Below are 12,552 nucleotides of genomic sequence, written 5' to 3'. Positions count from 1 at the left end.
ATATTCTCTTTGCAGTGAATCTCAGTTTATAACTATAAAATTAAGGAAAAGTGAAAAAATCTCTTTGTTTTTGGTCTTAATTAAATTAAAATAATGTAAATAGAAAGAAAATACATTTTTTTTATGTTTAATATTAATAGGCGTGATATTACACTCAGATTACAGAATAGTAACTTCAGAAAAAAAGTCTATATTTGATAAACAGTCTGTCTGTTCCTGTCTGACTATCTAAACTTAACCATGATTATAAAGACATATGTCATTCTAAAAACCAGGCCCCAATTTCTCGAAACTTCTTAAGTCCCTTATAACAGGATTAAGCTAATCTCACTATTTTTGTTGTTATATAAAATGTGTTATATTTACTTCTTCAAGATTTTTTAAAAATTATGTAGGAATAATCTGTATGATTATCAGAATAAACCATTTTTCATTTATCAAAATCCATTTTCAGTATGTATTTTGGCTAATTGAAATAAGAGACTTAAGCCTGTTAAGCTTAAGAAGTTTCGAGAAATTGGGGCCAGGTTTTAACTTTGTAAAAAATATAGAAAATGTGCCTGTCAAAAGCAATAAAGAGAAAGTAAACAAAAATATAAAAAAATAATCAAGGGCAATAATTTGTATTTAGGATTAATATAGATTAATGTAGCGTAATTGTGTGATGACTACTGTTTTAAGTATGAAGGCCATTGAATGAACAGTATTTGAGGTCTGTTAAAACCCATGGTGGCCCAAAACCTTTTTCTGTCAATCAAGGGCCATTATTTGTATTTAGAGTAATATGGAGTTATGTAAGGCCAAATTTTTTTTTAAATCTTAAGATTTACAAGAGTGCCTACCTAAATTTTGGAAACCCCAAATAAAAGTAAAATTTCGTAGTTTTTTTGGGATTTTTTATTGGTCTTTTCACAATAATACCATGTAAATCAGTCAAAAATACGCAGGAAACAGAACAGGTACCCCTAACCGTAACAATGTCCTGTCAAAGTGCACTTTCATTTAATTAGTCAATGTCAAAACCCATTATTTCTCACAGTTACATATTGAAAGTGAAAAGTGAAAAAGCACAAGGTATCCTGTTACGTTTGTAGTTGTTAATATGTATAATACTGAATTTGAATTTAAATCGTTATAAAAACTGAAACAGAAGTGTTTATTTCTGATATGACAAAATGATATGATATCATATGAAAAATCGGAACATTAGATAATATTTGGCAGTCAGTGCAAAAAGGTAAACTGATCAGTTGCTCATGTGTCAAAGGGCATCCCTATACTTATGATGCAAATCATAACTAGGTAATCAGTTACTGCTTTGAGGGACTGTACACCAGATGGGCACCAAAAAAAGTTTTTTTTCTGCAACGAATCTCAGGATAATTATCTAATAGAATGTGTTACGCTCTGTTATCATAATTGTAAAAAAAAGTACCAAAATAAAAAAAAAATTGTGTTGGGGACCGGATTCGAACACAAGTCGCCAAAATTGCAGTCAAGCGTCGTATCCACTGAGCTACGACAGCTTACTCTATTTGGGTGACATAATTAAGCTATGAACCTACCTCGGTAATATCACAAGATAACACCGACTAGCCAATCACGCATAAGGAATTACTTCTACCTGGTAGACATACCCAGAAATCTTTTTTAATGGAAAAATACGAAATAACTGCTAAACTTAAATAAATTGTAAACTATGTGGTACTTCAGTTAGTAAGTTTCAATGCATTGTACACATCGATGCCAAGTTAATGTCAGTTTTCGACAATTTTTTTTTTTTCGCTATTTTATCATACGGAATGCATCCCCTTTAAAGCCAAAAATGCATTTATAGATTAGTGGTTACACGAATCTTATCTAGTTAACATGTAACTTATTAAGTGGAATTCCCAAATCATAATTAGTTAATCTGTTAATGTTGTACAGCTAATAAGGGGTAAAAGGTGGCAGTTCTAGGCACTTTCACATTTTTTTTTGTCTTATGATATTTATCTTAACGAAAATGTTTCATGAATATTAACTAGATAGCTAGATATATAGTTATTGCGAAAATAAGTGGTAAACAATTCACGTTAACAGGTTATCTTACAGCAGTTACATGTTATATATTTCATTGGTGATGTACAGTACATGTAGTTTACATATTTTAACCATTGCTGCGTCCATATGCCCAGCCAACATTTGAAGTGAGTAGGTCATTTTGTCCATCAGGGCTAGGACTTTATTTAGTAATGTTTTCTATATGAAAACCACATTAAATGGTCACAGTGCTATTTGTTAAAGATGGAAAACAACAATTAACATCCTTTCTGTGTCTGAAACTTTGTTGGATTACTTCACTATCGTTAGGAGCTAGATGCTTATATTGTGGGCAACAGGTCAGAAACAGGCCATTTCTTAATAACACTGATATATTTCATAACTTTATGGGTTGATCACATATGCATAAATTCAGGGCCATCATGGCCCTCTTGTTACTTATAGTGCTCTGTTGGGGATAGAAACTGTAGACTCCCCAGTTTGCAGTCATGTGTCTCTACACTAATGGTGGATACTCCACTACAAATATTTGACTAGTTTGGTTCCTTTGCTATTTAAGGGCTCCTCAAATTGAGGATTGAAACTTGTATGAAAATGTTCCGAATATCAACTAGCCTAAATCTGTCAAGGTTCTATGGGTATCAAAGCTGCGATGGTATTCGACTGGAATCGTCATTTAACTATTGTTTTAATTGCACCTTCAAGTTGATAAAACATTAGATAAATCACACACCAATTTGCATCAAATGACACGCAAGCTCAATGGGCTCATGTTGTGGGGAATCTTCGGTATCCTAAAGAAACTTGCTTTTCTAGTTTTGGTGACCACTAACCAAACTCACATGTGCCAGGGTTGGGAATCAAACATCAGATCCTTTGCTCAGAATTAAGCAAGTTTGCTAACAAATAAAGAATTTGTTATGCTCTTGTTATGTCATGAGAAAATGTGAAAAAAGTAACATATTCCAATAAGTCGGCTGGTACAGTCCCTTATTTACCACCTCTTAAATGTTGTAATAATAGGGGAATACCAAATAATGTTTAAGATTTTTTGCATGATACACAAAACGGAAAAAAAACACCATACAGCTAGGTTTTTCAGGACTCTGGCTATAATTTATTGTAACACATAGTAAAATTCATGTTCTCATACAATCATTGACAATCAAATACACTCTGAAGTAATTACAATCAAATACACTTATTATTACAGATATACCACTTACATGTAAAGTACATAGAGTACAATGGACATATGAAGTCAAAAAAGTCACTTACATATAAAGACACATACATTCAGTTACATTTAAAGTCACATTTGGTATTTTATATATGAAGTCACATACAGTACATTGCTACATAAAGTCACTTACATATAAAATAACAATCAGTCACAAAAATATAAAGTCACAAACATTCACTGATACATAAAGACACACACAGTCATGCACATTTAAAGTCACAAATCGTCACTTACGTATAAAGACACACACAGTCATGCACATTTAAAGTCACAAATCGTCACTTACGTATAAAGACTCACACAGTCATGCACATTTAAAGTCACAAATCGTCACTTACGTATAAAGACACACACAGTCATGCACATTTAAAGTCACAAATTGTCACTTAGGTATAAAGACACACACAGTCATGCACATTTAAAGTCACAAATTGTCACTTACGTATAAAGACACACACAGTCATGCACATTTAAAGTCACAAATTGTCACTTACGTATAAAGACACACACAGTCATGCACATTTAAAGTCACAAATCGTCACTTAACATATAAAGACACAAACAGACATGCAAATAGAAAGTCACAAAGCGCCACTTACATATAAAGACACAAACAGACATGCAAATAGAAAGTCTCAAAGCCTCACTTACATATAATGACACACACAGTCATGCACATTTAAAGTCACAAAGTGTCACTTACATTTGAAGTCACATACAGTCATTTATACACACTGTTACATTATCACAGACTGTTTACACACAGCTACAAGCAGAAACGGAATACAATGCAGAAGTGGTCATGATAACACACATGTCATACAATGTAAACAGCATTCTATTTGCAGTCACATGTCATTATTACATCATACTTTCAGCTTTCACTATGTAAGCCCCAATTTCTACTTGGTGCGGTTCACATAGAATCATATTATAAACAGAAATACATGGTATTATATACATTGTAGGAACATAATTTCATACATTTTGTAAAGCTGAGTCAAAGAAAACTTCTATGATACCTTTATTTTTGTCTATTCACTCTAAGACTAACTGCACATATTTTTTTTTCAATGCCTTCTATGTTTAGCGGAATGTCGCCAAAACCATTAAAATAGATTAATTGAATTGTGGCCAGAGTATGCGTTCTTACTAGTTAGGCTATTTTTGCACTGTTCTTCTGTAGCCTGGCGTTTTATTAAGCAGAATATTATTATTTTTAGATCACTACATATTTATCAGATTAGTGTGGGTCAAATTAATGGAGGCTCTGGAAGAAAGGTAACATAATAATAATCAGTCGAGCGTTAAGTAAAAAAATTCCAAAAATGATCATTACCAACCGCCAGTATCTTATCTCCTTATTGACAGCTCTGCAGGGTTTCTTACACAATCTGGCGTGACCCTTAACATTATTATTTTTATGGTCTATTTTTTATATTACTTGATGAAATAAGAAACAAAAAATGATTGTCCGAATGTCAATCTAGTTGTATCTATTGCGTTGCTAATGCATCAAAAACTATGATTTGTCTGCTATACATCAATAAAGTATTCTATGACAATTCCACAAAGGTATTTACATTAAACATAAATGACATACATTTAGCATTAAAACTGTAAAAAGCATAATTATTTTTTTCATTCTAAAAACAGACAATTTCTGTATTTAAAAATAATTTATTCATACATTAACTGACCACATGTCCTTCCTCAATGCGGGCAAACATTAAACTAATAAGCTGTGCATTTTGAAGTAATTTATGGTTGATGTTGTTTGTAGATTTAAATTATTGAACAAAAAGTGTATGTTCATAAAAGGAAATGATATATATTATGTATGATACTTTCCTATTGTATGATATGTAATCAAACCTAAAAAAATGATTAACAGGGCTATAATTGTAACCTTATAATCATGTGGATAAGAATTACAGCGATATATTAAGTGACTTTTACATTAACAATATGACGCCATAAAATAGATATAGATATGTCTATTTTAGGTATGTCTATTTCCTTGCCCATTTGTGGGCACAAGCGCTCTTGGCCCTCTGCCACACACAAGACACTTTTTAATTTATGAAAACATGAAGACATTGAGTTGATCCTCGAGGTGTGCCCTTCACCCATTGAATGTCCATTGTTTGAATAAAATTCACAACATTCACATTCTTGCCATTAGAGAGTCTTTCAATGAATTCGCGCTTTGATTTTCTCAGGTTCACTAAGTCTTCATTTACGTTCCCTACTCTTGATTTTCAACTCTTCGCCATTTTTGCAGTGCAGCACACTACAGCTCCTGTATATTGCCATGTCAATCATACTCTGATAGTAGAATTGCCTTTATCTACACTGCCTGTTCAATTGGCTTTATTTGTTCATGAATACTTTCCTTTGAGTGTTCAATATACAGTGAATCTGCATTCCCTCAAACAAGCGGTCGTTCGAGAACCGGCGTTCCCTCGAGGTCGGAGCTTGGTCCCGAACTTTTTTCCTTCTATTTTCATATAAAACATGCCCACGCTGCATCGAAACCTAATTATGTCGAGCAGTCGAGCAATATCCTCGGTCCCAAGTACTCAAATCGTGCACAAAACCTTATGGCTCCCTCGAGGACATAATTTCACACTTTTTCCCGAACGCGTGTTCCAAAATAAACAAACAAATGCTAGGTGTTAAAATTTTTGCAAGTTGTAAAAATTGCAATGACAGTTGAAAGGCAATTTTGATAAGGTGTGAAAAACCGTTTTTCACTGCTAACACATGACCGATATTAGTTGATATGGCCATTTGAGATGATAATTATGAAAAGTTTATGACGAGAAGTTAACGCTTTAGATGTGGTCAGAAGGTTCTTTGAATTCACTGCCGATGCTGACTGTGATTTTTAGACGCGCTGTACGCTGTCACGTCACATTACGATTGAACAGTTTCGCGAAACCGACAAGATGCGCCAATCAACAATCCTTGATTTTGCGAAACTTAAATCTGACTAATGCCACGATATGTACTGTCATTCAAATGTTGCTTGTTATGAAAATGTGCTTTTTTGTTAAAAAAAAACATTTCTATTTATTCATTTATTGTTTTTTCTTTTACAATTAGTTTACGTCAACTTTTGAGCATATTAGCGATTTCCACAAAGCAACACATAATCGGTGTCTTAGTAAACAGTCTGTTTGACGACTTTAAACTTAAAATGCACTGAAAGATATTTTATATCAAACTGGAAAATTGAAAATTGGGTCGTTCGAAACATCGGTTCCCTCGAGGTTTTGGTTCGGTCCCTGGCGACCTCGAGCGATCGCAGTTTTACTGTAATAATGATTTCAAACCATCTTCTTCAGTATGTTTCCTTCACAAGAAGATTGTTGTTATGCCACCTTGTCCTTTATTCTATTTTAATTAGCTTTACACTTCTGAGCCTTCTAGGTGTCAGTAGTTTTGTTGTCTTTGTTGATGTGACAATGTTTAAAACCTTCTGGCCCTGTTTTTTGAAACTTCTTAAGCTTAACAGTCTACAGAAGCTACTTCAAATACTCAATATCCATACTTAAATTTGTTTTTAATCAATGAAAAACGGTTTATTGTGATTATACTGATAATTATTCCTATTTGAAGATTAGTAGATATAGCACAAATTATCCAAGAATAATAGTGAAATTAGCTTAATCCTGTTCAAAGGGACTTAAATGGGGCCTGACTGTTTTCAAAACCACAACCAACTACTATGAATCTTCATACACATGTTCATAGCAAGTCCATGTACTCTGGCTACACTGTTTAAAATTGGCTCACACTGACATTTGGCTTGCTTCCTTGTTTACTTATCTATCGTTGTTACACATTTTAATTTAAGAAATTGGTATATTTCTGTTGTTTTAATTCAATGCTTATGTGCAAAGTGTAGAAAAATACTGCTATGATTTTAATACTTTTAGTTATCAAGCTCTATTTGTTTACTCCAAGTCAAACACTGATATTTCCTTTCCTGCTCCTCCACCAATGAGACTGTTTGTTTGTCTTCTAAACCACACTGCATTAGGGCAGTCAAGTCCATCTTCCTCTGTAAACAGTGTGGCCAGTTTGTGTTTGCCCTCCTTGTCCACCTGGGTCACTGTGTCGGAAGCTTGTGAGCAGACAAACACATGTCCTCTATCACTGACACACACTGAAGTAGGCCAGTCAAAGTCTAGATCCTGAAGAGTTGACAGAATGTTCCCACTTGTGTCAATGGTGATCAGCTTGTTGTGATATGGATCAGGTATGTAGATGTTGGTGCCATCTCTGCTCACTGTGAATTTGCCCACTGCGACTCTGGCACTATTGTCTTCGTATATCGCTTTCACCAGCTGGCCTAACATTGTGTACTGGTAAATTGCTTTGCTGGATCCTATATAGAGGTTACCATTGTGGTGAGAGATACCATAACAATAATGTGGAAATGTTAGCTTCCTTGTTACACTCAGTGTACAACCTGTCATTGTGATGAAGAGCACACTTTTGTCACCTAGAGTTACAGCAGCTTCATTTGCTGCAATGTGACATATATGTCTTGGTTTATCAGGCAGGTTACATGTTGCTGTCACTTGGTACTTGGAGTCCAGCAGCTTTACTTTCTGGTTGTTGTAGTCTGTGATGAGGATCTCTCCTCCAGGTAGCTCACATATACCAGTTATCATGCACTCTCTTTTATCACTTTTCACAGTAACTTTGTACTGTGATTTGTTTTTCACCTTAAACACAAAGTTTTGATCAAAAATTTCCCCAGGTGTGTTTAGTCCAGAGAGGAATTTCTCAATCCTGGGATCAGCCTGGAATGTGAGAATCATGTCAGGCTTGACTGACAGATCCTGTAGCAGACTCTCTGCTTCACTCATCTTGTCCTTGCATTTCTTGTATGCTATATAGGAGCTGTTGTTATCTTGCTTGGATTGGATTGTTTCTAAGAAATATTTAATTTTGTCATAAAGCTGAGTGCATTTGTCAATGTCTTCCTGCAGTAAATCATCTGCCTCATGGAGCTGGTCTTGTAATATGTCATTTGTCTTCTTCTCTATTTCATCAAACTTGTCATTCACTTTCTTCCTCAGTGTCTTGATTTCAGCAAGTATTTTATTTCTGTTTTCTTTGATGGATTTTTTGTTGTTCTCTCTTTTGTCTGTCAGTGTTTGAAGTTTTGTTGTTGTCAGTCTTACATTGGTGGGGAATTGCTTGAATTCTGGTGTAGTTTTAACTGTTGCAGCTAGATTTGGGATGTGTGCGATGCTGTGACACATTCTGAAAGAATTTATTTACGAGTTGATATTGTTTACTTATATTAAATGAAACTAAATGAGCATTATATTACTGAAAGTTATGTAAGAAATAATTTTATAGCCTACTATACAAACAAGAGGTACATTAAAGAATGCGAAAAAAATGTCTCTTAAAAGTATCTGTCCCAGTACATCTTAATAATATGTTGAATAATTGATAGAAAAAACATTAAAGTGCTACTATAGCTATGATAGAGTCTCAGAAAATCCTTAACTTGACCAGTCTGACTCACTTTATAATATGCTAATGAGGAAGATAAGTTGGGGGGGGGGGGGGTCATAGAGTTTTGCAAACGTTTTTTTTTTCTTTCATAAAATAGGGCAGTTGACTCATTCCTGACTATTTTGGAGGTTTTAGACTGAAGAAATACTGAACATTTTCAAATAAAATTTCACATGAAGAAAATTAAGCTCCTGTTGCTAAATTACTCTGATGCAAGTGTTTTCAAATGACAAATTATCTATGTTGTTTGGTGAAAAATCTTTATCTGTCAATACTAATTGTCTTATTACCTCCCTTTTCTTCAAATGAATATAATTTGGCTTTCACTTGAAATACATTATGAAAACAGCAGTGGAAGTATGATTATTCTGTTTAAAAAAATATTTAAACAAATTACCTCTAAGTTAAAAAATGAAAATTATTAGTACAGTCGAAACTCAAGTTTGTCGGGACCTAGGAAAAAAGACGAGATAACAAATATTCAACACATCCGAATTACAAAAAATATTACCAATCCCAACACATTTGAGTCTGATTTATGTCTGGTGTTTACATCTGCAATTGAACGGTTTTGCTATAATTACCGTCGTGAAAACAGCAAACATATTATTGAAAAATAAAATTAATTATTTGCCTCAAATTTATTTAATTCATGATTATGGATTACATACACAGATATAAAACAATCACATACATTTATACATGGTAAAAAAATGGGATTTTTTGCACCACATGCTTTTTATGCCCTCAAAGGTGGGCATATTAAAATCGCACTGCCCGTCCTTCTGTCCGTCCATCAGTCCGTCCGTCCCTCCGTCCGTCCGTCCGTCCGTCCGTGTGTCCGGCTCAATAACACGTGTCCGGGCTATAATGTTCTCTTGTATGGACAGATTTTAAAATAACTTGCCACATGTGTTTGACATACCAAGACAACTTGTTTTTTGCAAGACCCGTGTCCCTACCTCGAAGGTCAAGGTCACATTTAGGTGTTTGTTCACAATGGAATGCTGCATATAAGTACATAAAGTATAGGTTGTCGTGTCCGATTGTAACTTTCCCCTGTATGGACATATTTTAAAATAACTTGCCACATGTGTTTGATATACCAAAAGACGTGTTGCATGCATGACCCGTGTCCCTACCTCTAAGGTCAAGGTCACACTTAGGTGTTTATCACAATGGATTGCTGCATTTAAGGACACAGAGTAAAAGTTGTAGTGTCTGGGCTGTATCTTTCTTTTGAATGTACAGTTTTTAAAATAACTTGCCAAACGTGTTCGACATACCAAGACAACGTGTCGTGTGCAAGACCCGTGTCCCTACCTCTGAGGTCAAGGTCACACTTAGGTGTTTATTCACAATAGAATGCTGCATATAAGGACATAGAGTATAGGTTGTCGTGTCCGGGCTGTAACTTTCTTTTGTATGGACAGATTTTAAAATAAATTGCCAAATGTGTTCGACATACCAAGACAACTTGTGGTGTGCAAGACCATGTCCCTACCTCTAAGGTCAAGGTCACACTAAGGTGTTTATTCACAATGGAATGCTGCATATAAGGACATAGAGTATAGGTTGTCGTGTCGGGGCTGTAACTTTCTCTTGGACATATTTTAAAATAACTTGCCAAATGTGTTTGACATACCAAGACAATGTGTTGCGTGCAAGACTAGCTGTGTCCCTACCTCTAAGGTCAAGGTCACACTTAGGTGTTTGTTCACAATGGAATGCTGCATATCCTTTCCGCTACCATAGCCGCCTAATGCAGACCCTAAATTCGGGTGTCCCCATTACCTCTATCATTCACTGGCGAACTACCACAGCAGTGTAAACCGTACTAAAATATTCGGCTTCTGATTACCGCTATCGTACAGCGTGGGAATACCGCTTATTTTTATAATCTTGTACATGTTTTGCTAAAAGCAGAGACTTAAATCTCCCGATTAAAATGCGTTAGCAATTAGGTAAAATGTTTATCAATTTTGAAACAGTACAAATTTATAACACAATTAAAGAAATTAATTACAAACATTATATAGTACATAAAATTATATAACATAACACCCTTATAAATCAAGTTTGCATTTCACGAATTAGTGACATATACATTATCCCTAATAAGGTAATGTTCTAGTGAAAATGTACATTTTTCCTTTTACTTAAACCCTTTAAAAGACACATTAATACAATAAAATGCATTTTATTTGTTTTATTATGTAACGGCAATTAAAATATTCACTTATTAATAAATATGACATATTGGCATAACTACGCTCTGGTTGACTTCGGAAAAATACAAAACTCTCATTAATACACTACGGATATGATGAATTTTGAACAAATGTAGGAATAAACGTAGACGTGTGTTGTAGTAATTTGATTGAAGACAATCATCAGTAGGTAAACGCACATGCAAAACAGCGCAACGGTAATCCTGTGATATGTAGGTTGTGGTAATTTTCATCTTCGGTATTGGCTACTTTTTTAATGTTTATAAAACTACTATAGGCGAGTTTTGTAGATAGGAATTACTTCTTTGAACAATTTGTTAAGTACATAAAGGATAATATTATGCATTAATACACTCTGGTAGTTCTAGCACAAACATTTCAGGTATATGTATTTCAAAATTGCCGGAGACGTTTAATGTTATGATCAATCTTTGAATTATACCACGTGTGCATGCATAGATACACTATGGCAGTTTTAACTTTTGTAGTAACTCGATATTTATGTCTGTTGTTTTCCTCATAAATACGCTACGGCTTGTATTTGATATTTCTAAAACAGCAATTCTGTACTACAGTACTTAGTAGAAAAAGGTTTTCCAAAATATTTCAAAAGTACAATGCTTAAAAAGATGTTTGTAAGGCAACGTTGCGAAATGTTGTTATTATTTCAATCATATCAGGCATGTGTGTGCTTGAATTGGAGTAAATTGAAAAAATCCACATAAACACTCTCTGGAATGCCATGTGTGACTAAACTATGTATGTATAAATACGCTATTTTAGCCGTGCTTAATTTTAATGCAGACATCACATTATCACAGTTTTCCAGGCAAGGGTCATTCTATGTAAAATTCAGTAATAAAACAAAAAGTGAAACTTATGATTTAAGAAGTGGTGTAACAATGTTTGTGTCTCTAGTTCATTGTTGTTTGGGTCCTTGACGTGTACCCCTTAACAGAGCCTATTTTTTACTGTTCAACTAATGGGCTTGTCGCAGTAGTTTTCATTATATTATACATATTTTTGTTTATTTTAGTATTTACACATGCACAGAGCGATTAAAAAGCAATATGTTTTTTATCAAATAAATCAGAAAGGAATTAAAATAACAATTCTCTATCATGATATTTTACACACATGTTCATTCATTTCCTATATAAATGTATACTTATAGGACTAAAATCCAAATACGATTCATAATTCATTTATATATCAAGGTTATAAAATGTATAGATCATTTATTTACATCATAGGAACTTGAGGAAAACATAGGGATAAAATCAAACATGACGAAAATCAATAATGATAATAATTTTTCTCCTATCAACAAAGAACACATGTACATAATTATATAATAGAAAAACATAGACCAAAACATAAATCAAAATATTTGACTGTAACTATTATATTGCTAAAAATATCGCAAGATTTGTCACGGGAAACAACACCAGTATAATCACAGCATGCGATTAACGAAACGGCAACAGAGTC

General features: G+C 33.9%; 1 protein-coding gene across 3 annotated transcripts in view; it reads left to right on the top strand.

Annotated features, from left to right (window-relative positions):
- Positions 1 to 12,552, top strand: part of LOC128217035 (TPR repeat-containing protein DDB_G0287407-like) — a 68,221-nt gene that overhangs the window by 31,732 nt on the left and 23,937 nt on the right. The gene's annotated exons all lie outside the window — the stretch shown is intronic.

The sequence above is a fragment of the Mya arenaria genome, chromosome 14 (assembly GCF_026914265.1).
Source record: "Mya arenaria isolate MELC-2E11 chromosome 14, ASM2691426v1".
In the NCBI taxonomy this organism is placed as follows: Eukaryota; Metazoa; Mollusca; class Bivalvia; order Myida; family Myidae; genus Mya; species Mya arenaria.
The sequence above is the reverse complement of the archived record's forward strand: the minus strand, read 5'-3'. Positions and strand labels throughout refer to the sequence as shown.